This window comes from Gambusia affinis, linkage group LG08, assembly GCF_019740435.1.
Source record: "Gambusia affinis linkage group LG08, SWU_Gaff_1.0, whole genome shotgun sequence".
In the NCBI taxonomy this organism is placed as follows: domain Eukaryota; kingdom Metazoa; phylum Chordata; class Actinopteri; order Cyprinodontiformes; family Poeciliidae; genus Gambusia; species Gambusia affinis.
In genome coordinates this window covers 22,547,191-22,574,259 of record NC_057875.1, presented here as the reverse complement: position 1 = coordinate 22,574,259, position 27,069 = coordinate 22,547,191, and the positions used below count along the sequence as shown (strand labels likewise).

At 43.3% G+C, this 27,069-nt stretch overlaps 1 long non-coding RNA gene across 1 annotated transcript; it reads left to right on the top strand.

Moving 5' to 3' along the window:
* The first annotated feature begins 466 nt into the window (after positions 1-466).
* Positions 467-26,816, top strand: LOC122835668. The gene is made up of 4 exons (XR_006371338.1): positions 467-1,937; positions 2,008-2,088; positions 10,391-10,467; positions 24,741-26,816. It is a non-coding gene; the product is annotated as an uncharacterized LOC122835668 (long non-coding RNA).
* Positions 26,817-27,069: the final 253 nt, after the last annotated feature.

Below are 27,069 nucleotides of genomic sequence, written 5' to 3'. Positions count from 1 at the left end.
GTGGGAGCGGGAGCTGCTGCGCCTGCGCGCTGTTGGAGAGTTGTTTCTCCACCTCTATCCCTCCCACATTCACATCTCTCTCTCTTTTCTCTCTCAGTCTCTGTCTCTCTCTCTCTCTCTCTCTCTCCGCCCTCCCTTCCTACCTCCTCCTCAATTCAAATACAGTTCCTCGCCGTGTTGGACATGTGATGAAAAAGTGACGGCTTCGCGCTCCGCTACGCCTTCTATTTCATCATCAGCAACACCCACCCCTCTTCACTACGCGTTCACTGTCTCCTCCTCTCTCTCTCTCTCTCTCTCTCTCTCTCTCTATGTCTGTCTCTTTTTCACCCTCACCCCCCTCAACCCCCCGTCTTTCTTCTTCCCCGTTTTGTTTGCTCCCCTCTTTCTGCTCCAGCCTCACGCAAGGGGGAGACTGAAGCTCTGCGAGGGGAAAAGAGAGAGAGAGGAAAAAAAAGTGCTGCTATTTCTACAGTCAGGGCCTCCCCACAGCCCGCCCTTCCATAGACGGAGCTGCTTTTTCTTTTTTTTTTTTCTCTCTCTCTCCTTTTTTTTCCACTCACTACTAGCTGGATTTTAACCCTCTGCTTCCAACTAGCTGCACAGCAGCAGTTCTGCAAAACCTGGCAACAAGTTGATATTCCAGGGGCCTTTTCTCTGACTTTTGCCGCATAGATTGTTTTTTTGCGTCCGTCTTCGGATTTTCTCGCCCTTTTGCTGTTGAATTTCCTTTTTTTTTTTTTTTTACTTAAAAAGAACAAAATATTACAACTTTGTTGGGGATTTTTCCCCCCTCCTCTTCTCTTACGGTGTTCGTGTCGAATCCGTTCGCGTCTTCTGGTTTTCTTTTGGATGGATTTTTAACATTTTTTTTATTTTTTACCTTTTTCCTTTTCGGCGGCCGGGTGCGTGGGGACGAGGGGGCAAGGAGGGGGGCACGAGGGATGAAATTTCTCCGCTGGATGGGAGAGCCGGGGCGCCATTTCGGGTAACCTGCTTGCGGTACGCTTGCGGTCTGGATGACCACACAGTGGATGGCAGCGAGGAGAACGCGGCCTGTGTGGCCGGAAGGCGGCTGTTGCACGTTTCAGTGTTTCTAAACACCCGTCCGCCATCGACACTTTTGACCCGCATGAACTTCCGTACCCTGTTTGTTTTTTCGCTCCGCTTTTTGCCCCCCTCTTGTTTCCTTCCCGTGTCTTGCCGTTCGTCTCTCCCCCTCTCTCTCTCCCTCTCTCTCTCGCTCTCTCCCCGCTTCACGATGACTGAAAGGGAACGAGTGGAGAGCTGAGCCGAAGCGCTTTCTGGGACAGGTGCCAACTCCAGACAAAAGAAAATTTTAAACTCAGCAGAGGGAAAATGTTCCGAGTCGGAAAACAATCTTAGAATAGTTGCACCGGAATATCTGGTGTTTGCACGTTGCGCCCTTTGCATGTACAAATTGTTCCCCTGTGATTGTCTGTTTCTGTGTGTGTGTGTTGAAACTAAATGTTTCAGCAGCAAACTAAACACTTTGACACTTTTCTGGTTCGGAGTGAAAGCATCTGATTCGGGGCGTGATGAGGGGAGCGCGGCGTACGGAAAAGCTGCATTATTCACGCCGAGGCTGGGATTTGGAGCGCCCGTGCCATTTGCATGCATCAGACATGCCGTGTGCCTGTTTGCTAACATTCCTCACTGAAAGACTTGTTAACCGGGGCGGACAGGGCCGAGCCGGAGCCCCGCGGACCACCGCGTGGCGGCCTCTCGTTGTGTCGGGCCCTCGCGCGGCCGGCCCAGACCGGACCGGACCGTCCGCTGGAGAGGAGACGGGCTAGCTGTCGCTAAGGTGGGTGGAGGGGTGGCAGCCGAGGCTGGAAGGTGGGACTGACCCCGAGAGCTGCAGCCGGAACTGAAGGCTGAGCTGGAAATGGGGCCGTCTGATGGAATGGGCAGAGGTAGGGGGTATCACTTGGTACCTGAAGAAGCTCTGACCCGGAGCTCATGGCTCTCTCCTCTTCTCAACAGGAGGTACGGATCTACGACGAGGAGCGCTGGCCGGAAATTCATCCCCAGAACAAACATTCGGCTCCTCGCTCTCTGGAGTCTGTGAGTATTTATTTTATTTTTATTTCACGCACATGTTCTTGCAGAGTTTCGACACCAGTTCTTTTTGCAAAAGCGAACTTTGGATGCTCTTTTACAAAAAGATTTTATTCTATTCAAACTTTCTTAACCCTTGCAGGCCCGTTTCCGTCTGAAACTTTAAAACAGACATAAAACTTGAGAAGATTTTCACTCTGAATTTTTTTATTTATTTATTTGGCGGTTCTGAAACTAAATTACTGGATTTTTTAGGGGGAAGAAAATAGTGCGCAAACAAAAGTAATCAGCGGCTCTTGGATTGCACTTTGTGGGAATCGGTGAATAAGCGGAGGGCCGTAGTTGTGGAGGAATTTCATTCCAGGGATGCAGTTCGAGCTTCGGATGCAGTCAAGGACATAATGTACTGATCGGTTCGGTCCGTTTTCGGCTCTTTGGAGCGAAATGTTTATCAGAATATTTACTAAAATCACATAAACACCAGACTTGTGCGTGTATTGGTGCGTGTGTGTGTGTGTGTGAGTGTGTGTGTGTGTGTGTGTGTGGATAAGTAGGTTGTGTTGGGTTGATTGGTAGATCCTTATCTGTATTTTTGAATGCAAGAATAAATTATATTTATGTCTCTGCATCGGCAAAATCACGCTGAAACTAATTACTCTGTTTAAAAAAAATTTAAAAATTATAAATGCAAGTCTTCAATTTTTACTAAGAAATAAATTTAAAAGATAATTTTGCGGATTTTTTGTGAAGTGTACATTACGCTAATTTGAACATATTTTTTTCCCCGCTGAATTTAGTTTCGCAAAAACAAACAAATACACTTAAAATCTCAATTGTAGCTTTTATTACCTGTCCCACCTGGTTTGTAGGTCGATTAATAGATCTAAATGAACCAGAATGTCAAATTGAATTTTTTTTTTATATATATATATCCCTGCACCTTTCCTATTCACGCGAGTCGTCTCTATCCGCCCGTTCCTGCTCTGTGATTCTCTAACGAGCTCCCAAGTTGTCGTGCTGCTGAACAGAAGAGGGCATTCTTGAAGGACAAACCTGACTGTGACGTCACTCGGGGTTTTTTGGGGGGGATGATTGAAGCTCTTTGTACGTGCGGTGGAGTTAACTGCATTTCAGTGCTAGCTCCTGTTGAAGTGGGCAGATATCTCGGGCTGGCAGAGCATGGCGGCTCTCCACCCCTCGGGCCTTTTTTGGCAGCGGATGGCAGGATTCCAGACGAGGGTTGCATGCAGAGAGGCAGATGGCAGGGTGCTGAGGCGCCTCTTTTGTCAGAGTCCACCTGAGTACGAGGGCGGCTTCGACGCAGCCGACGCGGACGCGTTTCTTTTTTTTTTTTTCCTCGCACGAAAACTAACTTCGGATTAATCAGAGCTAGGAAAACGCACGCGACGGCGGCGCACGCACAAAACACAAGTTCACAGGAAAACTCTCATGTGCAACAGTGAGTATTTTCCCTTGATTGACTGGTTGTGTTAAAGATAACTATTAGTTGTTTCTTTTAAAACAACTACATGCTTTTTTTCTTTTTTTTTTAAGAAAATAAAAAAAAATTCTATTTGCGCCGTTTCAGGGTTTGAATCCAGCGCTTCACGTGTCGGCCATTTTACGGTTTTTCTTTCTTAAAAACGCAGATTGCCTTTCCCAGATTGCAACAGGTCCTTATAATTATTTGGGAATTTTAATTAAGCATTTTTATTTATTTTTTTTACTGCACATAATGCGAAAAATAGACAGAAATTTCGGGGCTGTTTTTGCAGTTGAACTTGAACTTGAGGTCGTCTTTAACCTTGAACTTGAGATGGAGTTGTGCTTAAATTTGTGTTGTTGTTTTTTTTTTAGAATGTGCCATTTGCAGAAAACAAACATTATGACATAAAAAAACAAACAATAATTATCCGAATGTAACAAAACGAATAGGACTGAGCGAAAAGAATAAAACAAAAATAAAAGTTGCTGAAGATCGACATGAATTAAAGTTGTTTTGTCTTTAGCTTCCTGTCGTTCACTTAATTCTGTCAAGTCACATTTCTGAGTCACGCTACGACATTTTTCTGTTTTTTCATTTTAACCAATTGTAACAGTTAGCAGATTCTTGTTTTAATTTTTGTTGTTTTTGATTTTTTTACAGTATATTTTTAAATGCAGGTATAGTTTTCACCAGGTGCCTTATTTAAATGAAAAATTTTTATTTTTACTGGGATTCCTTTAGTCTTATTCACTTTAGAGACATTTGTTTGGGAGAGTGTGTGTCTTTTTGTGTGTGTATGTGGGTGGTTGTGTGTGTGTGTGTGTGTGTGTGTGTGTGTGTGTGTGTGTGTGTGTGTGTGTGTGTGTGTGCGTGGGCGTGTGTGTGTGTGTGTGTGTGAGAGGGTCAATTGGATTACAAAATGATTGGAGGCTCGTTGCTGGGATTTTTTTTTTTCTTTTTACAAGAAATTATGTAATTAAGTCATTGTGTATATATATATATATATATATATATATATATATATATATATATATATATATATATATATATATATACATATATATATATATATGCAATATATATATATAAACATATATGTACATACACACATACACATACGTCCATAAGATGAATATATTTCTGTTGTGAAATTTTTCAAATATTTTATCCATCAGAGTGTGATGGATAATTTTATATCCTCACTTTTTAACCACCGAAATTATTTTTTGAGAGCAAAGAACGCTAAAGAAAAGAGCTTCTTCAAGTAGATATGGTTAGACAATAATGTTGATTCCAGATTAAAATGTGCTGAAGCCAATGGGGGGGGACACACATTCACTCAGGAGGTGAAATAAAAGACGAGTTTAATTTCCAGAGCGTTACTGATTGGTGCACCTTGGAAAGGTCACATGTGGCGTTTCTGCCAGTGTGTTCGAACCGGCGCCTCACACAGAAACAAGCCGCCATCGCTCTGCTCTGTTGGTTTAATGGGTAAAGTGGGATGATTATTACTCATAAAGCAGCGAACTCCTCTATGAGTTTGCTGCCTTCAATTTTCCGAATATTAAATCCAGAGTGAAGTTGTGAACAGGGGGCCCAATCAACACATTGTTTAAATGTGTGAATTTTGACATGCTATCAAAGCTTCTGTGTTTTTTTATTTATTTATTTTTTGTTGTTGTTTTTTTAAGTGAAGAAGAGTTACTTTAAATGCAGAACAAAAACTAAGAAACTGCATGTAGTCGTGAGTTTCTGATTGGATTTTTATCACTATTTAATTAATTTGACTTTTAATGATAACACCTTTGCTGCAAACGATGAATAATTATCCAGAAGTAACACGAAATGGGTCACGATTGCATGCGGTTATTGAACTCGAGTAAAATAAAAATGAAATATGCATTTGAATGATCCCATTTGTACATTTGGAGTCAGACAAAGAGAATACACAATCAAGCTAGCAGGGAGGAGAAAGCCTAAAATAAAAGGCTTAAAACCAGAACCATCCTGCAGAACCTGTTGGATACCTTTCTGTTTTGTTGCATAGAAGCTGCTACATCTGATGTAATACTTTTTTTTTTTAATTAGAGATTGCTAAACCCCACTATGAAGCTAAAGTTCGAACGGCCATACATCGAACTCTGATCAGGTCTTAATGGCGGAGACTAACCAGGCTCCCTCTGCCTTCCCTCCTGCACTGGGAACATGGGGAGAGCAGATGAGTGGATCTACAGTGGCCACTAAAGGCTGCGGCGCAAACTCGCACGAGGCCGCTCCTGATGTAGCGCCGGCCCGGTCTGAAAGGAGGGGAGGGAGGCAGGACGGCGAGGCCGAGGCGCTCCACACGCCAACGGACTAACAAAGCACTCCATGTTCGCTTTTACGCTCGACGGCTGAGTTATTTCAGAGGATTTTAAACATTGGTTTAACTTCTTCATAAATGCTGGCTATGCTTCGTTTTTTTGGGGGGGGTTTTTTGCTCTTTTTTTTTTTTTTTTTTAACCCATACATGGAAGCCATTAGCCCCGGTGGCTGCTGGGAGATTGGCTGTTTTATTCCCCTCATGTTAATCAGGATGCCAGCTGGGAGCGTCACATGTAATTTATCCTGAAAACCGCAGTAACTCCGCAGAGACGGGCCGCGCGGTCATAATGACATAATATTGGACTGGGGGAGAGTTTCAGGGTGACGGATGATGTGGATTTTCCTTCCCCGTACCTATTCCTCTTTTCCTCCATACGCTCTGAAACTAGACCTGTGTGACTTTCAAATGGCTGCTTTGCATCATGGCCTCCTTCACGTAAGAGAGGTCAAGGCTTTTTTGTTGTTGTTGTTGCTATTTCACCCCTTCTCAAATTTGCGCTGAATATGTGACTCACTTAATATAGACTGCGATTTAAGCAATGTTTGGGACTTCTAATCGAGCCGCTTCTCTGCCCTTATGATGATTGTTTGTTTTCAGATGCGCATGATCTGGAACGTCACAGGTCCGCGCCTCTCAGCGCTCGTCGCCCGGACAGATACTTGCTTTATGTACCTGCCAGGGAAAGCGATATTCCAGATAAAAGCCGAGCTGCACCCGCTCAACTCCTCTCTCTTCCAGAACTCGTATATTTCCCCAGCTTCTTGGCCTCCGTTGTCGCCAAGGCAATTTAGTTAGAGGGAGAAAAATTGCAAAATCAGCAACATATTTCCACATGAAGGTAAAATTGGAAGTGTTGAAAAGTCTCGCCTGCAACTCCTCAGCTATGAAAATACTGTTGAACCGCTGCCCCCACCCGGCTCATTTCGACTCCGTCATTCTGTTACTAATTCATCAGCAAAGAGAAATGATCTTGGCTACTATTGGAGAAATGCACAAGTTTTGGCTTTGCTATTGCATCTCATTGTTCCAGTGGTTTTTCACTGATCTCCACCATGTAACTCAGAGCTCCAGTAGTTTTGGCTCCTTTGTTGGTCCTGCCACGGTAAGAAGGCATGACCAAAAAAAGTCTAGCTAGCTAGTAGCTATGTTAGTTAGATATCTAGCTCGCTAAAGTTTTCGCTAACTAGCTAGCTTGTTGTATTTACAGTTTTCGCCATATAGCAAGCTGATATTTTCATTAGCTGTCTAATTAGTATCTAACTAAATGTGAAAACCAGCTAGATTTTTCTGTTCAATTTGATTGCATGGAAAATTTGTAGATTTAAAAAATTTTTTTGGAAGAGCACATCTGAAATATTTGCAAGAAAATGCCTCTTTGAAATTCTTGACATGCTATTGGCTGGCGTTTGCACAGCAGCCAATCCTGGAGCTGTGTTAATTTTCCTTGGCGCTGATTGGCTGTTATCTTCTGCAGTGTGCTAAGACCGTGTGTGTTAATGTTTATACTGAAGGGTCTTGAAAGTCTAAATCGAGGGTTTTGGGATCAGCATAAATTTGTTGAGAAAGAGAAAAAAAGAGACTATTATTAAAATCTTTCCACCATAAATGCTCAAACAATTAAAATAGCTTCCCCTCTCTTCATTGGTCCTTCTCACTCAACACCCCACCTTCATACTTCTCTGACTCCAAATCTTGGGTTTCGAATGATGTAATTTTGTTTGTGCCCCTCTGGATGAGAGAACACACTCTTCTGCTTTTGTGGAGCATTTGTAGGCTGTAAAGTACTCCACTTGTTGTTGGTTGTTGGTGTTTTTGAATGTTATTTTATTTTTTTTATCATTTGGAAGGTGATGTTGACCCTCAAGTGTGTAACAGAAAAACCCAGCACTGCAGGAAACCAGGGAAGCTGGTCAGAGTTAAGGAAAAGACAGATGGCTGTTGATGCAAAGAACTAGTTGAAGAGGCTGCAAGAGTCTTGAAGCTGGGACAGAGGACAGCCAGGGCTGTGACTGAATGGCTTAGGTCAGGGGTCAACAACCTGCACAATGCAAATAGACATGTTTACCCTCGTTCTCATTAAGTAACATTTTACTAGAGAAACAAAACCGGCACGATCTTTCAGAAATGTTGCTCATCAACTTCATTAGTTTTAACAATTATATACATTTACAGTGAAGTTTTCAGCCTAATGACAAAAAGAAAAGCCAACGCAACATTATTTCTTATTGGTGTTAGTTTTATGCTGTGTTATTCTTGTGAATGCTACGCAAATGTAGCATAAATATACTGCTAATATTATCCTTTTGTTGAAAAACACTGCTCAGTTCTATATCACTTTTGGCAAATGTTAAGGTTGACCCACTGTGGGGGGCGTAAAGCAGGGCTCTGCAACCTGTGGCTCTTTGGATTTCACACAATGGCTCCTAAAAACTTTGGCTGAAATGATTAAGAGCTTTTGCATATAGATATAATAACAAATGCACATTCTAGCAGTTTTTAATGGCATCATTTAAGAATTATTTTTGTAACAGAATGAAACTAGTAATATATATTTTTACATTATTTTCCACAAATTGTAACATACCGTAGGAGGAAATGTATGGATTGAATACCTTTGAGCAATGAAACATCGTTAACACGCCCTGGTTTAGCTCACGTCCTTTCCATACGTTGGATAAATCCACATGGATCTGTGGTTCTAAACACGTTCTTCATCCCATCTGAGTCATTTTGCAAAGATGTTGTCAAAAAAAGTCTCTGTGAACTGGTTAAGGTCTTGTTTTGAGAAAGTTTCTTTCTTTTTTTTTCTTCATAAGCCCACACTAATTGCACCTGAAGCGCCTTGCAAACACTTCAAACCCACAGGGGGCAGTTGAGCGCAAAGCTAAAAACCTGTGTCAGCCAATCAGATTGCTTCAGTACAACAACTTCCTGTGAGGAATCAAACATGGCAGCAGGAAGTTCATTTGTGTGAATAGATAGACGTATTAGCTGAGCTCCTTTTAAACTGCGTATTAGAATATAAAGTCAATAAGATACAAGGGTAAGCAATTAAATTGTGTGAATATGTTGGTGCATTATTTATGGCAGACTGTAATGTGCGGGATCCTAAATCTCTGTTTCTCTGCGTTTTCTCAAATCTCCACTTTGATGAATTATTAGTGAATTAAAACAGAGTTTTCATGTGGACGAAATGCATTAAAAATGTATTTTGTTTTGTCAAATATCCAGCTACCTGTGGAGTTGGCCTAAAACACACACAAACAAAAAACTGGTTGAAAACTTTTCCCTGCCGTTTTACAATTACGCTCTACTTTCTGTCAGCCTGTTACAGAAAGCACCATAAATTTGCAGCAACTTGTGATTGTACTAGAGAACGGGTCAGGGGATGACACATAAACCAAAAATATTGCAGATTATTCCCTTTGCTCGTACGCAAACCAGCCTCCGTGAGTCACCAACATGCACGCACATAAAAACAGCACACCCACACTCACAGCGAGCGCACAGATCGGACATGAATCTCCCCTCCACGGACTGGAGGAGTTGGGTTACTCATGAGCACACAAACATGCGCTGGCAGCGCTCCAAGCCGGTGCCTGTAATTACAAATGTTAGAGACAAAATTTAAAGGGACGAGTCGCCGGCAACGTCCCGTGCAGAGATTAGCATCCTTGTACAGAATTATCACCCGTTGGCAGCTGCCAAAAAACGAGTGGAGCCTGGGGGGCGGGTCCCTCCTTGGGTCTGCTGGAGGACGGTTCTAGTGTCTCGTTTTGTCCTCCGTCACGCTCTTCTTCTTTTTTTTTTTTGTGGTTGTTGTTGTCTTCTGCAGCTTGAGATTCAGATGGATGACTAACCAGCTCCGCCGTTTCTCTTGACGCTCCACCTCCACACGGCCGTGTTGGCTCTCCGCGCAGCGGGATCGCCGCGTACGTTGACGCCGCGCAGGCCTGCACGTGGTCCGCGTTGTGCAAACCGGGTCATGGTGTGCTGTGTGTCCAGTGAGGCGGTTATTACGCTCACAAGTACACGCAGATGCTCCGCTTCGCCCACGCACATGACACCGCGGGCTTTCAGCGAGCCGAGTGTGCCAGTTGCGCGTGCGCGTCTATCCAGCGAGTGGGTGATTCTGGGCAAGGCCAAGGCCCGGGGGCCGGTCGGTGTCGGGTGAGCATACGGCGCCGACAGTGGCGCACGGGGGCCCAGTTGAGAGAGTGCGGCGTGTTGCGTGTTCGGCTAATGAGGTTCCACGTCCGGGCCAAGCTGTGGGGTGAGCTTATTAGTAAACAGGCCACGAAGAAGAAGACCCCACAACCCCTCCGCTCCTGCCCGGAGGCTCTCCAGCACATCGTTGTGCCGATCAGATTTCTGCTCATCCTTTTTGGGGGTTTTTTAGCATCTGTTTTTTTTTGCACTGCGGGCTCTCATTTGATTTTTCTCTCTCCCTCTTGCAGGTTGTGGGATGGCGTTCTAGCCTCTGGCGCTAATATTTGGCCAACAAGTGACGTTGTGGGAAGTCAAAGGCAGCATTGTAAGTACCGTTATGGCGCTATAAATTTGATTCACTGTATAATTTGGATTAGAGATGCACCAGTCAGGCAGTTCCTGGCCAATACCAACTGTCTAGCTTTTTATTTATTTCTTATGTGGCGAATCCCCATTTTCTCGCCTCCCAAAGCCTGAAACACAAAACAGGAAATGTTTGGAATTCAGCACAAAATCAAAGAAATTCATCTGCATTAAAAAAAGCATTTATCTGATCTCATCTGGGATTCTGCAGTGTTGAGAAACATGTTACCTTCGTCTTAGCACGAGGAACATTTTGTGGAACGTTAAGTCTATATCTTTTGCTGCAATCCTTCTCTGAATAGAGCATGAATATTGGGATAAAAGGCGTGGAGTTCAACTGTGTTGCAGTTACCTTTGCCTTGTTTTCACAGCATATTTTTATCACATATATATTTAAGTATCAGTAGACCATCTGGGAATGAAATTTCAATAATTTACAAGAGCCCCTAAAGGGACAGAAAGCTATTAGCCTAGTTAATCGGAAAGTAGGTCATGCTGACAGTTTCAAATTTAGTTTTAAGCACCTGGCATGCCGAGGTGAGTGCAGCATCTGCATAGGCGTTGCATGAGAATAAGGGTGCATTCAGACCCTTATTTAGTTTCACCCTTCATTTAGTTCGCTTTAATTAAAGTCCAGGTTGTTTGCATGGAAAGCCCGGTTTGTTTTATGAGGCGTGAATGCACAATTGAACTCTGACACGGACCAAAAGCATAAACGCTCCTCCGCCTAAAAGCCCACGTCTCTGTTCGGTTGAAGTGAAAGTGGTGAAGTGACACTCATGTGAAAGCGGAAAACGCTCCAAAAGTAGGGAATGGACTATAATGCAAGGCATCCTGGGTAAATACAACCAAAACAATGGCTTGTGCAAGATTTAGAGCAATTCTAAATCAGCTAAAATCTGGTGCTACTCCATTTTGGTTTACGTTTTGCAAAGAAGGAAGTTGCGCTCATGTCTTCTGCTGAGGTCCTTGTGTTGTTTCCTTCAGTGGGTTTTGGCGCAGCGCCACCACAGGTGAGGGCGATGGACAGGTTTTTCAAAGGCTTTGGTTCATGGGACACAGTGAGGCGTGACAGCGAACCGCACCGCAGATGTTGCGATTTTTATCCCAGTCGAACAAAGTCTAGAATCAAACCCCATCGACTGTCAGGTGTGAAAATATTTAAAGTAACATGATTTGACTGCTGATGTTTGAGTTGCAGCTGCTGGCTGACTGATCGGTGCTCCTCTAGGCAGGATAAATTGAAATTTACCAAAATGTATCCCTGTTGTTTTGTTTTGCATTTATTTTATTCAGATAATGTCAGCGATACGATTTTGTCCATCTTTCATTTGTTATGCACGCGGCGTCTCACGGCTTTGTTTACTCTTACTTCCTTTCTCTTTCTGCGCTTGCATTAGATTAAAATCACAACGTCTGGACGTTGCGGCTTTATCCCATTTAAAAAAAAAAAAAAAAACCCAAGCAGGTCCCAGTGGCTTATTAGTGGAGTACATTGAGAAAAACAAACAAACATAATCTTCACGGTAAAACGCTTCCGGGCTAATCTGTACCGTCCGCCAGGCGTACAGGAAAAAGTCCTCTCTCTCTGTGCCCGGGCCCGGATCTGTGAGAAAATGGCTTCCACTCTTGTGCCTTCCAGCACTCGGCTCCCCTCGCCGCCATTTTGTGCGATCGCTGCCAAAGTAGTCAGGTAGTTGGACGAGAGGGACGGAGAGGAGCGGAGGAAAAGAGGCTGCAACTGGACGCCGGGTTGAGGAGCGAATTAAAATAAACGGAGAGGAGTCGCAGGAAGCGCAGCGCCGGAGCGTTAACCGTCTCTCTCTCTCTCTCTCTCTCTCTCTCTCTCTCTTTTTCCTTTTCTTTTTTGTTTGTTTCTTACGGAGAGTTGTTTCACTTCTGTTCTGGCTGACAAGAGGACAAAAAAGCTACTCTTTTTGTCCAAAACGCTGGCCCAGGGTGGACCTCCGTCAGCTGTTCTTTACCGCGCGAGCCGCAGCTGATTCGCCGTGCGTTATTTGCCCGCGTTCTCCTTCGACTTGTTTGCTCGTGGTTGTCTAAATAAACACGCCGTCGCCTGCCCTTCTACCTGGTTGCAGCCTGAGCGGCCGCTGCTGTCGCTGTGGCTGCATCACATGAACCCGGTAACCCGCCCGACCCCGGCCCCGCCTCGCAACCTCTAACTACATCAGCTATCTGGAATCCTGTATGCGCCAGGCATTTGATTACATGTGCAGATGTTACGAAGATCCTCCTCTCATCTGACCCTTAAGACCACAGATACCAGATATCTAGACGTGTCTGATGAGGCTTTTTTTTTTTTTTAACTCCTCATTGCTCCTTATGTTTGATAAAAGCAAATGAATTAGTACAGTTAGATAAAGTCTTTATTGTTTTGCTAATTTGAACTCTGTCACGATAAATCTGAATCAGTATATTTCAGATTTACACCAGCTGGCCAGGCTTCGTTTTGCCTTGGGTTAGTAAAAGTCGATTGCTTTGTTTTCACTTTTTACACAATTTAGAGCAAACAAGCTACTCTCCACCTCTGTGGAATTGAAACTTTTGCCCATTTTCCTTTGCAGAGCAGCTTGAGCTCACTCAGATCGGATGGAGGTCGATGGACGGGCTTCAGTTTTTAAAATATCGTTTCAAGACTCCTGACCTGATTTCAATTCAATCTGATTTGAAGCTTCCTGGCAAAAAAAAAAAAAAAAAAAATACAAAAACATTTCTCACAACCGTGATGCTTCCTCCACAGTTTCTCAGTGTTTTTTTTCCCCACAAATACAGTTTTCTGTGTATGCCAAAAATATTGGTTTAGTCTGAACTAAATAGAGCATCTTTTCCCACGTTATAACAGCAGAATGTCGTCCGATGGCTTCCTTTTAACAATAGTTGTATTTATAAACCACAAAATCTTACCAAGTGTTTTTTTTCCTCCTAGTTTCTAGTGAAAATATCTTAGGTTACACATTGAAATAAAGTTATAGGAACTTGTTTTAAGTCAATAATTCTTAAAATTTTATTTTATTTTTTTAGAAAAGTATTGGCTCCACTTACAACATGGGGGAAAATGTCCTGCTCTAATTGATTTTTTATGTAATTATTGACTTAAAATAAACCCTTCAACCTCGTTCAAAATGTTCGTTTCAAGATGTTTGCACTAGAAACTAGACTCTTCTTTACAAATCAGGCGATCAAAAGGCAACTGGTGGATTTAATTTCAGCACATCGGAGTAAAAGGGGCTGACTGCTTGCTGCGCCTTTTGAGATTTTTTTTTTCTCTTTACAGCCCACAACGTTTTTTTTTGTTTTTTTTTCATGCACCGTTCTGTGCCTGTCGCATTAAAATCCTGTCCAAGTGCGCCGACGTTTGCAGCTGCAACACGCCAAAGTTCACCGGGTGCGAATACTTTCGCGAGGCTCGAAGTTGCGCCGTTTGTATAAATGCGTCCGCGCTGTCTCAAATTTAGACTCTGATTTAGAGTCTAGCTGCAGAACATAGCAGAAATCCCCCCCTCCTCTCCCCTCCTCCTCAGTAATAGGCAGCCTATTTAGGCCCGTCACAGACGATCTCTCATTGCGACAGGCAGCCAGTCAGTCAGGAGCTCCGTTAACAGTGCTGCATGCACTCGCTCCCCTTTGGCTGCTCCCTCCTTAATCTGCTCGTGTGTTTGCATATGGGACAGAGCGGCGTCCATATTGTGTTTGCGGAATGAATTATTAAATGCCATTGCATAAGCGTGGTCGGTTTCTGGGGCATATCGCTCCACCATCTACCCAGAGACTAAAGCATGAATACATTTAGACAGCCTAGACCTCTTGGAAGTGATATGGCAGATCTGGCCGGCCCGCGTTTTGTTTATGGTTATATAGAGCAGATGGCCGTGCAACATGGTCACATATCACACGCTGACTGCGGTGTGAGCGCCGCGGCGTGCTCAAAGCACTTTTAGGCAGAAATGTGGCCTCTGCTTGAAGAGGGGGAGATTCGAAGCCACAGAAATGCATTTTGTTTTGTTTCCCCCCCACGATTCCGTGTTTCTTTATCGGAGAACGTTACCGTACACTCGCTTTCATTCTGGCAGCTGTCGCGAAAAAAACTGCACGTCCGCTAATAACCGCTGCCAAATCCGTGTTTTCGGCTCTAACTGCGGCTAACCGGGCTTTATTTACGGCCGCAGCTTTCAGCTGGAACTGCTGACTTGACTCCGCTGTTGCCTGGAAGAAGCAGCCTCGCAAAGGTTACGCGTCTCTCCCTCTCATCCGTAAGTCGAAGTTTAAATCCATGTGTCCCGCTCTAAATATAGCTGGCAACAGATGCAGCCTGATGAGGCGCTGGTTAAGGTGAAGGGAGAGAGACGCCTGCAGGCTGGGTGAAGCAAAAGGACTGTAGACCTGCGGTAATGGCCAGAGACCCAGCAGGTCTTACAGCACACGGCTCTCCAACATCGGTGCTGAAACCTGCAGAGAAAAGAAAAAAAAAACGTAGATGATTGCTGACATGAAGACAATGGATGTTAAACGGTTTATAAATGTGGAGGAAAAGAAATCCCTAGTTTTGTTTATCCATCAAAAGGCTGACATATTTGATCAAAACGTGAACAAAAAGCATCTGTGAGCAACAGTGTCAGTTTTCTCACAGTCCCTGGCTTTGGTTCAGGTCCAGGCTTTGGCTAGGCCATTTCAACAGATTAGCAGGCTTTGATTCCAAACCATTCCATTCAAGCTTGGTTGTTTGTTCTTGGTTGTTGTCTTGCTAGAATGTGAACCTCCACCTCAGTAAGTATTTTGCATCCTGGGCAGGGTTTTCCTGCCCTAGCAAAGGAAAACCCTTCCCCCTACTAGCTTCTACATTTACTTTCAGGCTCCTGTGTGGCTTTAGGGTGTTTTCACACCTCATAGTCCGGTAGACTCCGGTTGATTGGGGACCAAAGTTTCAACATTTGCTAAATTTTCAGCTGCTGCGATTCTGTTTCACGCTGCACGGACCAAACTCTTTACCGTGTTGCCTGTGATGGCGCTGCACTAAGACCCTACTGAAGGAAACACAAAAACCTCAGAAGAAGACAGGAGCTGAGCTTCTTTTCAAACAAATGGGAAGGTTTTTCAACAAAAACGGAGTAGAGTCAGATTGTAGCTGTAATAGGAATTCACTGCTGTCTTTGGTAAAACTCCATCAGACATTTTTTCCTGTGGCGCTACATTTGCTTGGTTGTTTTGGTTGTTTGAGGCCAGAATTCCCTTTACGAAGGTCCTGCTTTCGAACCACACCAGATTTCACATTAGCCTAACAGAGACCTTCATTTTTAGTCGGACTTCGTGGACAAACGAACTAGAGTTCAATTACTGAGCTGAACGGGGCTGCTGTGAGTGCACCCCTGGTGTTAACTCAGAACACAAGAATCGCAGCTTCCTTCTGGTTCTCGCACTGAAGGATGCAGTTCAGGAAAATACGTTTTTAGGTCTCTCCTGAAGCAGTGTCTTCCAAAATGTGATGTCTGAACCTAAACAGAGCCGCTTCTTTGCAGACTTGAGTCTCCCGCCTGTGTGCATGCAAAACCCTTTCTGCTCCTCCGCGCACGTAATGTCAAATACTGTATGTGTGAGAAATGAGGGGCAGCTGGCAAGGTTGGACAGAGAGGTCTGAGCAAACCCCTGCTACGCACCCTGTCATTACAACGATTAGGGTCACATTTTTACACTAAAAGATGGGGCTGCAAGGCTGGGGATCAGCTAAGTCTGCCTAATCCCCGCCCTCTTCTCCTGGCATGTTTTTATGGCTCTGCCGGGGGGCGGAGTGGAGAGCTAAATCACCAGGGGACAGTTTATCCTGACCGGCAAACACACAAACAGCGTTACGAGCTCATGTGTGTGTGTGTGCGCGCGGCCTCGCTCCATCACACACGTCGGGACACATGTTGATCGGCAGCGACGAACTCGCAGGCGAAACCGGAGCCTAGGCGCGTAGGTGAAGCTGCAACGCACAATCGGACCGGCGCCGCGTGCTCCCGTTAAAAAAAAACCAAAAAAAAAAACCTCTTGTTCTGTTTGTCACACACCCTCGCACATGGTTTGCAAGCCTAATATCTGCCTCATGCAAAGGTGACAGGGAGGTCAGCCTGTCTGACTTTGAGCAGAATCCCCCTGCGGCTTGCCCCAGCCATTGCCCCTGGCATGTGTAACAGAACCTGCCCACACCCTCCACACCATCCCTCCACCCACCCTCAGCTCCTATCCTGCCTCCTCCTGCTGCCTGCCCCTTGGCCCTGGTATAAATAGATGGGGGGTCTGGGCAGAGGCCATGCTTCACTTTATAAATGCCCCTGCCATTGCTATCTGGATTCCTCCCATCCTCGCTCAGACATCTTTTGTCTAAAGCAGACAGAAACCAAATCCCTTACATTATGAAAGGAGCATTACTTATTTGTTTTCCAAATACATAGAAGAACTAATGTAGTACAGAAGTTGTTACAAGCAACCACAATGGACGGGCTTTAAATCCCCAAATTTAAACGTAAAAGTGTTTTCACATCTGACTCGGTTTGATTGCAGCATTTGTCACATTTTCAGCTGCTGTGCTTCGCTTTCACACTGCACTGTCAAACAATCCAAGCTAATTTCCCATCTTGCCTGTGGTGGCGCTGCACCAAGAACCACTGAAGGAAACAACATGAAAACCTCTGAAGAAGACACGAGCGCAACTTTCTTCTTCACAGAAATCAACATAGAAATAGAGTGCCGTCAGATTTCAGTGATTATCTAGTTTCTCTTCTGCTGTTGGGAAAAGACCTCAAGCCAATCCGTACACTAGCGCTAAACTCCCTCATTTGTTTTGGGCACATTTACCCATAATGCACTGCGTTATCGTCTGCTTCCTGCTTTTGCGGCGGTTTCTTGTCTGCTTGGCTCCACATACGCATTCGAACCACACCAGAGTGGGATAGGGCGCTCACATTCAAACCAGTGAGTCCTTCACAGAACAGCTGGATTTATAGAGATTAAATTATACACTGATTTACTTTGTTCCAATTCAGTCTTTAATTTTAACGCAGTTCTGTGCAAATATTTTGAAATTAAACTTGCAGGCATAGATTTGAGATGTATAAAAGTCTGCAGAGGAAATTTTAGTCTGGAAAAACATGGAATCAAAAAGTATGAAGCCTATTGCAAAAGGCACTTGATTTGTTTAGGAGTATCAGCAGGACTCGGTTTACAAGGATGTGGTCCAGTTTCGGTGCCCTATCCACTGAGAACAAAATATGTTGCTAATTCAAATTACAGTACATTATTAAGTAATATATCAGCTGCTATGAAGTGATGCTTTGTGGGTTTACTATGTTCACTGACCAGTGGCTCCTTGTTGTTCCCAAACAAATTTACCATAACTTTACAATTTTCAAATATGTGAGTTTTGTTTACATTCATAAAAATCCCAAGATGTTTATGCAACTCTCCAGTGGCGGTGCTAAAGGAGTCCTAGGGGGCGCCATAGCTCCCCCTGAAAATATTACATTTATTTATTTTTTTTTCATCTGATTTAACATTACTTATATGTAGTAAGTAAAAGTATTATATCCTGAGTAAAAAACATAAAACCTCCCACAAGAAGATTTAAACTTTGTCTATGCATATTATCACTTCCAGGAAACGATATGATGCAGGCTCCGCCCCCAAGCAGACAATCCTCCACCAATCATTCCAGGGTATTTGTCAGCAACTGACCAATCAGCGGTCGCAATTTGTCAGAAAGTGTACGTCCTTTTTCTGGATAAACTGACTGTCAACACAATATTGACAGTGTTTATCATAGCAAACTACCATATGTTAATCAGCTCAAAGGTAACTGGTAGTAAGCATAACATGTTTTTATCATAATAGTGATAGTCAAATCGAGCCCATAGCGGTTAATTGGGCAATTAAATAAACACAAGTTAGTTTAAAACAAAACAAAAAAAAACAAATATGTTTAAATCCATGTGTTCACCACAATGGATGTCAAAATGCGTACATATGGTAGCCTAATATCGCTTTTATTTAGTTGATTTCGCAGTAAAATGGTCACAAGGTCGGCCGCACAAACAGACAAGGGTCAAAACCAAGCTTTTCATTTTATTTTAATGAGGAAAGATGCGGCGATGGATAGCAGCCGTCAATCATAATGACTGGCAGCTCTAACCGCGGATTTACAGCAAACACTTTATACAAGGTAAGAAGATTAACGTTCATGTACTTTATGAGTAAGTACGATTAGAAAAATATCAAATATCGCATTATGGAGAAGATGGCATCTAGCCATCAGTAACCATGGAAACAGAGCCACACCGTCATGTAGCCTCAGCTTGTATGGAAAAAAATTATTAACGTCTCGTCTTCTGTACGTTTTTAAGGCCGCTCCGGTTTGATGGGAGACACTGTTCATGACATGGTGACATAAATTATGTGGTGTGAATTCAGGCAGAGTTGGTAATTTGATCAACACATCAGGAGGGAGGAGGTACGGGTCAGTTCCTAAGCTAGCTGTTTCAGGCTTCTGTAAATACCGCCGTCTATGAGCCACAACCAGGTGGGCTACGTTCACAGACAATCCATCCATCCATCCATCCATCCATTTCCTAACACTCCAGCTAACGTTCCGGGCGAGAGGCGGGGTCACCCTGGACAGGTCGCCAGTCTGTCGCAGGGCAACACAGAGACACACAAGACAAACAACCATTCACACACACACTCACACCTAGGGAGAATTTAGAGAAACCAATCAACCTGACAGTCATTTTTTTGGACTGTGGGAGGAAGCCGGAGAACCTGGAGAGAACCCACCATGCACAGGGAGAGTTCACAGAGAAATTAGCTTGATTCCAGCAAGTAGAAACCATGAATACACTCACAAAAACAACTTGGAAAAACAACTTTAGCCGCTCAGTTAAATACTCCAGATTCTCACTTCCAATCTAGATCATGGCACTTCAAATTATTAAGTGACGTAGTTGCAAATGGTCAATACTGGGGTATGTTTTAACCTAAACAATGTATTATCTGGCTAAAGGCTTAAGGCTTTGTGCTGATGTCTTAAGCGTCAAATAAATGCAAATCAATCTGATTAAAATAACAATACTAATGCGTGTGTGTTGATAACTATGGGGGGAAAATTATAGCATCCTCAGTAAGATGCTTAGCTCCCCCTTAGCACCTGCAGAAAGAAATTTCTGGAGGCACCACTGCAAGTCGCCTGATATGAGTCTGTTAGCACTGTATAAAGTACAATGTTTGCTAAACACACGTTTATCAAAAAGTTTCTAAAGTTTGGGGGAGTCAGAGTATATTACGATAAATACAAATGTATTTAAAAAATATATCAATAATTAAAAAATTTTTTTTTACTATATTTGTGGTTGCAACTTGAGAAAATGTAAAATACTTCAAGGAAAAAAAGTGGGAATAAAATGTGCAAAATCTTCTGAACTTTGCACAATTTAGCAAATTTGCCCTGGAGGTACGACTCAATATGAACACAACTCCAAATCTGCAATTCAGCTGGACAACTGATTTAATCAGGATGTCGTAAATCATAACCAGATAGATCCAGAGAGTGGTCACAAATTATACAAGAACCTCTTTTTTTTTTTTCTTTTTTTTTTCCTGGTCCCTTACACGGTCTGACCACAGAGATTTGAGAGCCCACAGTTCAGGTTACAGGGTTACAGCGCTCCACCTCCACTGTCACTGCAGTCAAACTCTGCTCCCGTATTGATTGATGGGCGCCGAGGCACTCAAGACTCAAGTGTGATTGAATTGCAGCGACTTTTTAGGCAGCGTGCGCTTTTTTCTTTTTTTCTTTCTTTCTTTTTTTTTTTTTTTTGCTGCAAACGTCGTTGTGAAAATGAGGTGACGTAAACGAAGATCATGTTGTGCCTGGCTCCCTCGAGGAGGAGGAGGGGAGGGGGGGATGAGGGGGCGTCCGAGCCGCTGCAAGTGGACGCCTGTCATAAAACCGTGTCCTCGCGAAGCCCGTCTGTTGACTTTGTTTAGTTGCTCGTGCGTTCGTGTGACATTACGAGGCGGCGAGGTGTGGAAAGCAAGACTTTTTGCACCGCAGAACCTCCGCGAAACCGATGGCAGCGGCGTGTCGGCGACACAGCTGAAGGGAACGCTTCACACGCTGCTGAGAAGGCTGAACTTTTAAGGTGGACGAAGTTCGGGTGAAAAAGCGAGTGGGCGCGTGTGTCCTCTGCTGCGTGTAGGTGTGAATGTCTCTCTGTCGCTGCATTATAAGACCTGGCTTGACTTGAAAGCAGTAGCTTTCCTGAACATGCACTCAGCTGGCCAGGACCCTGCAGCCATAAACTATATTAGACTGAAGTATGTCCAGTCAGCAGACTGGGAGGAGTGCGCCTTGACCCTGCCTTATGAAGTCAGGGCCACATGTCGCTGAGCGTTTTACAAGACTCAAACGGGATTTACATTTTTCTAACAGAGATTCCTTACTTGGAGCCCAAACCATTTAGGCATTCAGTGGTACAATAGCTCAGAATAGTTGAGGTAGGCGACTCTCTTGGCGTCCTCATTTAGTGTGTGAATCCAGAGAGGTTGGACCGAGAGGTTAAAGGTAATTCAAGAGCGTCTAGGACCAAAGTCCCTAAACATTTCATCTCAAAAACATGACTGTGGTTTTATGAACCTGTAAGCAGTCATCACGTTTTCAGTGTCGATGATTATTTACTTAAATGAAGACAGGAAGTAGTTCATCAATAATGATTTTACTTGTAGCATATTTTTAATCCAAGTAATTGTCTGATTTAACAGTGGGACAAACAATATACGTAAATTGTATCATTTCTACCTTTTTTTCTTTTTTTTTACCCTGAAATGCTTTTACATAAGGTAATTACTTGGACCACAAACTGTTGCATGTTCAGTCTTCCGTAGATGTTTTCACACTGGACGTTCATTGGCGATGCACTGTCTCCTGCTTCAGTTTCCTGTAAAAATAAGCACAGTTATGATTGTAAATAAGTAGAGGTGCACCAGGCGAAAAATCAGCTAAGATTCCCTTAATTTTGAGAGATCGGTGATCAGCCAATCACCAATCACTAAATGTGAAATCGATCTTCTCCACCAATCTAATCTAATCTGGCAAAAGTCTAAAACTCCACCACTGACCTGTTTTGCTTTGCTGTGAGAGAGGGTTGACTGATGGACCGGTCCACCAGGTCATGTCTGCAAGTTTGCAGTTAACAACTCAGCAACTTCTTGCCATATTTAGCAACTTTTCAGACAAGAGAATCGGTACAAAACCAGAATTGGCGGGTAAGACTTTTTAAAGGTCGTATGCAGCAATCAGTCAAAAAACTGCAATGCCCAATGTTGAGTGGTGCACCTTTCTAAAACTATAAAGATTTTATAAAACTATAAAGGTGCACAAAATGCCATCTGTTTGAGCTAATGTTTCATGCCGTAGATCAGGGTTGTTGTAAGTCCACTATGGCCTTGGCCCCTTTTGGACTTGCATTTAACTTTAGCATCCAGGTAAAATTATTGTTAAGGATATAAATAAGTCTTACCTAAGGTGAAACACGGAGTCAATCAAGAACAAATCAAAACGCATTTCGATTATTATTTTATCAAGAAATGAAGCAAAAGATATAGTAATGACTCCCCTGGCTAGTCCAGGGAAGTGAAGGCAAGATGAAGGTACGTCGCTTTTAATATCCACCAGCCTTCTTACAAAGATGGGAGAAAAAGGGAGCATCCCACCGGTTTCAGTTTACTTCACAACGCTGGTATTTGCACCTGCAGACTGTGACCCTGGATGGTTCAAAACCCAGTTCACAAATACCCTTTATTATGTGTTTCCAGCGAGCGGCCTCCAACATGAAGGGTGCTTTATGGCTAAAATTGATTGATTGCTTGATTGATTTATTGAAATAAAACAAAGTTTTGACATAACATTATTCTGATTTTAAGCTTCAGCAAATGAAGGCACTAGGAGTTTTCTAGCAGAAGTTCCAGTCAGAATATAGTGAATAATTTTCTGCTGGTTCTAGTTTTCAAGAACACATGAAAACAGCACTGACAATATTGTTTTCTTGTATTCCCCCATTTGCTAACTATTTATGTTAAGAGCAGAGGCAACGTAACATAAATAGTGAGAGTAGTCTCTTGTGAAACAGAAAAATTGATTGTCAGATGATGTTTTGGCGTCTCAAGTTTGCGATTAGCATAACTTGCATTCTGAAAAAGTAGTTCCTCAATGGATTTCACATAATTTCCCTCACCCTGCATGTTCCATGACTAGCACAGGTTGACGGCTCTAAAGGAGAAAACATAGCATCTGTGCTGTAGTATGTTCAGCCTTCCTGTTATCTGCTGAAAGTCTTGCTCTCTCACAGTCCGAATGAATCTTTCACGTGGTTCATTTTGCAATAATTACTGACACTGGAAGTCGCTACCTCAGTGACAGCATCCACTCTGAAGAGCGCAACGTGGCGTGAGTCTTCATGATATTAGAAAATCATGAATTTCAGGAATGATATATCAATCAATCAATCAATCAATAACTTTATTTGGGTAAATTGTCCACATTAAACAGAGGAAACAACAAAAGAAGAAAAAAACAACAATAAACAAACTCACAGTTTACCAAAAAAGGAGTAGGCCGAAGCAAAGCTTGTTGTAGTAAACTTATACTTTCTGTCTGGTATGGACAGCGATGATGAGCTCAACTGGTCAAAACTCTTGTTGGGATGCATTTTATGAATTCATTACTTTGGAATATTACACATGCTGACCTTGCGATGATGATTTCAATTGAATATATTGTGCAGCTCTAGTATGGCCTATTCACTGATTGGAGCCGATATTGGATTTTTTTTAAAAATGTAGCCGATCAAGCTAATAATTCACATATTACGGCCAACGGATGATTTCCTGTTGCGTCTGCTGGAGCAGGATATCGGCAGGTTATAAAAACTAAATGTAATTTTCAAAGTAGATTTGGAGTTTAGATACATGGCCAGAGCCAGACCCAAAATCATTTGCTTGACGGTCATGTTGGGGAATTAATAAGCCTACAATAAAACCAAGCAAGAATTCTAATCAGAGTTTAGATTGGGCTTAAAACATCCAGCTGAACCTGATCTGACCCGACTGATCAACTTTAATTAGAGGGCCAAAGTAAGCTATACATACTGCATTAATTAAACTTTTACTGCTTTTACTTGTAGAGCTTAGTTTGATTAAGCGGTGTAACTTCTTCTGCTTCTAGCTTTTGTTCAGCATCTTCCAGCTCCGTTCTGGTGCTTGTTGTGACCACAGGGTGAGTCAGGTGCAGATCATCTGGGATGTGCAGCTGATAGAAGCGAAGCAGGGCGGGGCCGCGTAACGCACTTATTGTTACAGTCTGCTGCGCTTGTTCCAGTCTAAATGACATTTGCATCGTACCTCCTTAAACTATCAGCTCTTCTGTTTACGCTATAGTCAGTAGATCAACACATATCGCGAATTAGCAGCAAGATCTTGAACCGGATCCCCGTCTCTGGTTGATTTACTTTTAAGTGTGCACGTACTCTGTGTTTCCATTCGTCCCCTGTCAGCTTATCTCCATCTGCAGAGTGTCAGCACGCTCCTTTTGTGTCTCTACGGGTCTGTGCTTGTGCATACTTACAATCCACAATGCTATGGTGTAAGTAAGGCACCGTTGAATAATGCAGGGAGGCTCAGGCTCGCCACTGAGCAGACACAATGGGGCCTCTCAGCTCAAGACATACCGTTCCGTAACGCGCTGTGCTGTACGTTTGTTCCCTCGCATATAGGTACTAGTTCTCCAGGAGTACGTGCCGGCCGAGGCCGCCCTGGCGTGACTTTGTGTTCAGCGGGGGTGGTGTGTCTGTGCGGAGAGTAAACACGGAGAATGGCATGGTGTTTTGTCAAGCAGCATATAAGATATCGGCCATGCCTGATCTGGCTTACCACAGGAGAATAAAAAATAACAATCAATCGAGCTGCGAGGAAAGTTGAAAAGTATGTTCACTGCTAAGAAAGAAAGAAAGAAAGGAAAAGCAGATCACACTTCCCCCACTCGACCCCCATGACAACCTCTGGGGTGTTTGGAATTGATCTCACAGACGTCAAATCTAAAAGTCGTCATGTTGAAATATTTCGCCATTTCCTTTGTTACAGAAGTAACAGATTTTTCCCTCTTGGGTTTTTCTTCCCTCTTTTTATTTTTTTTAGATGAAGACTACCTGATGTGCTGCTGACACCGTGACGGGGCGGGAGGCCAGCCGGCCCGTTCGCCCCCGTCCCCGCTCCTCGCCGCGCGTTACGGAGCAGGTGAGAAGCATTAACAGAGGCAGCAGCTGCGGCCCTGTGCTCCACACACGTGGACTAGGATGAGCGCTTTGTTGTGCTCAGCCACTCTCGGTAATGTTCAGGCTCTTCTTGTCTTGGAAACAAAGAAAAGCAGCTCTAGGAGACCCTACAGAGCATCGTGCATGTTGCGCCGCTCCGACAACGCCTCGCCAACGTGTTCAAACCTCCTGAACGTTCACACCTTTTCGCCATGTTACGAACGCAAACTTTAATGTGTTTTTATGATGGCGACTCCGGAAACGATGCAAAGAAAAGATGCATGACTTTTGGTTTTCTTTACAAATAAAAATCTGAAAAGTGTGGTGTGCATTTGCGTTGAACCCCGTTTTCTGTGATACTCTTAAATACAATTCAGTGCCACTTAGTAAATAAATGGAGCCCACCTGTGTGTGATTTAATCTCAGTGTAAATGCAGCCATTGTTGTTTGCAGTTGGCCACCTGCCCTGCAGGGGGCGTCGTGAAAACGTTGCAGTAGTGAGCTTATTTTTGTATCCAAAGTGGTAAATTAATCCTGCAGATCTCCCTGACCTCACCATCCCCACTGTGAAACATGGCAGTGGCAGCATGATGCTGTGGGGACACTTGTCTTCAGCAACAACAAGGAAGTTGGTCAAAGTTCCTGCTACGTTAGACGGAACTACAACGGAATGATTCACATTATTGCATATTCAATGTGAATGGCCTAGTCAAAGGCCAGACCTAAAACCATATGAGAATCTGTCACAAGACTTTAAAATTGCTCTCCATCCAACCTGGACTGAGGTTTTACTTCACAACTATGCACGACTCTGCCTCCCCCGCAGCATGATACCCCCACTGCCGTGTTGGACAGTGGAAAAAGTTCGGTTTTGTTCTCATTAAACCAGAGTTTCTTTTTCCACATGTGGTTTGTGTACAAACAGCACTTCTTATAGTTTCATATATACATATATGTATTTAACCTTTGTTTCTACAGGTCGTCTCATTGAGATCCAAAATCTCATTTACAAGACGGACTTGTTTCAATTAAACAAAACAAATAAACTTGCAATCACAGCAAAGTGAGCAATTAAGAATAAAATATCTATTCAAAATCAATTTACAAACTAATAATTGTTAATTTGGTAAATATTTAAATGGACTTAGGCGAATTTTAAGAGAAAAAAGTTTGAGAAGTATCGGACTAAAGTCATGCTAAAATCACACCACTATGTTTTTTATTTGTAAAAATCATGAGTTAATTTCCTTCATTTTTCTTAATTATACGCTACTTTATGTCGATCTATCACAAAATATCATCAAAGTCCATTGAGGTTTGTTTTTGCGACATGACAGCGGGTATGAATATATTAAAACATTCTCAATCATCTTGTGTTGATTTGATGTAATTGTGATTTAAATCTGCTCCACCGACTTTTCATACGTAAACTCAAAGTGGGACAATCAGGAGGTAACGCTGATTAAATGTAACGCCACATTGTTACACTTTTTGTGGTTAAACCTATCAGTTCCAATCACGCCCGCGGCATGCAAGTTACCCACAGGTTGCATTTGAATGTGAAAATATCTTTGCCCGAGCAATTTGTTTGGGAAATGGGTGCCCCAGTCAGATCATTTGAATTCCCCTTCAGCCTGAGCCATGAACTCGAAGACCCAGTTGTCACATTGTGCTCTCCACACACAGGCTCCTTTCACGGCGCGGCGTCCCAGAGGAGAGCGCTGCGCGTGTTTGTGTTTCTGTGAATCATAACTGCTGCTTTGCATTCAGCGAGGTGTGTGTCGAAGCGGATTACAGGCATGAACTCAGGCGGGACCAGAGAGAGGAAGCTGTATTTTTTTTTTGTTTTTTTATTATTATTTTTTTTATTTTTTATTTTTTTTTTTACCTCAAGACTGTCCTTTGGGGTGAGGTAGTAGGTTGTATAGTTTTAGGGGTCACACCCTTTCTGTCAGATAACTATACAACTTACTGTCTTTCCTGAAGTGGCTGTAATGTCGTCAGATGCCAACGCCGGAGAACTCTGAATCCGGCTCAACGCCGGAAGGGACAAGCTTTCGGACAGACTGGACACAGGATCTAACCGGGACGCTGAATTTTGGTGGTTTTGCTCTTCAGTTTAAGCTCTTGTTTTAGACAATCATTGCAATTTTTACCTTTTGTCTTCCCCTGCGGTGTGTAGAACTGTTCCTTTACCGCGGCCTTTGTGATAT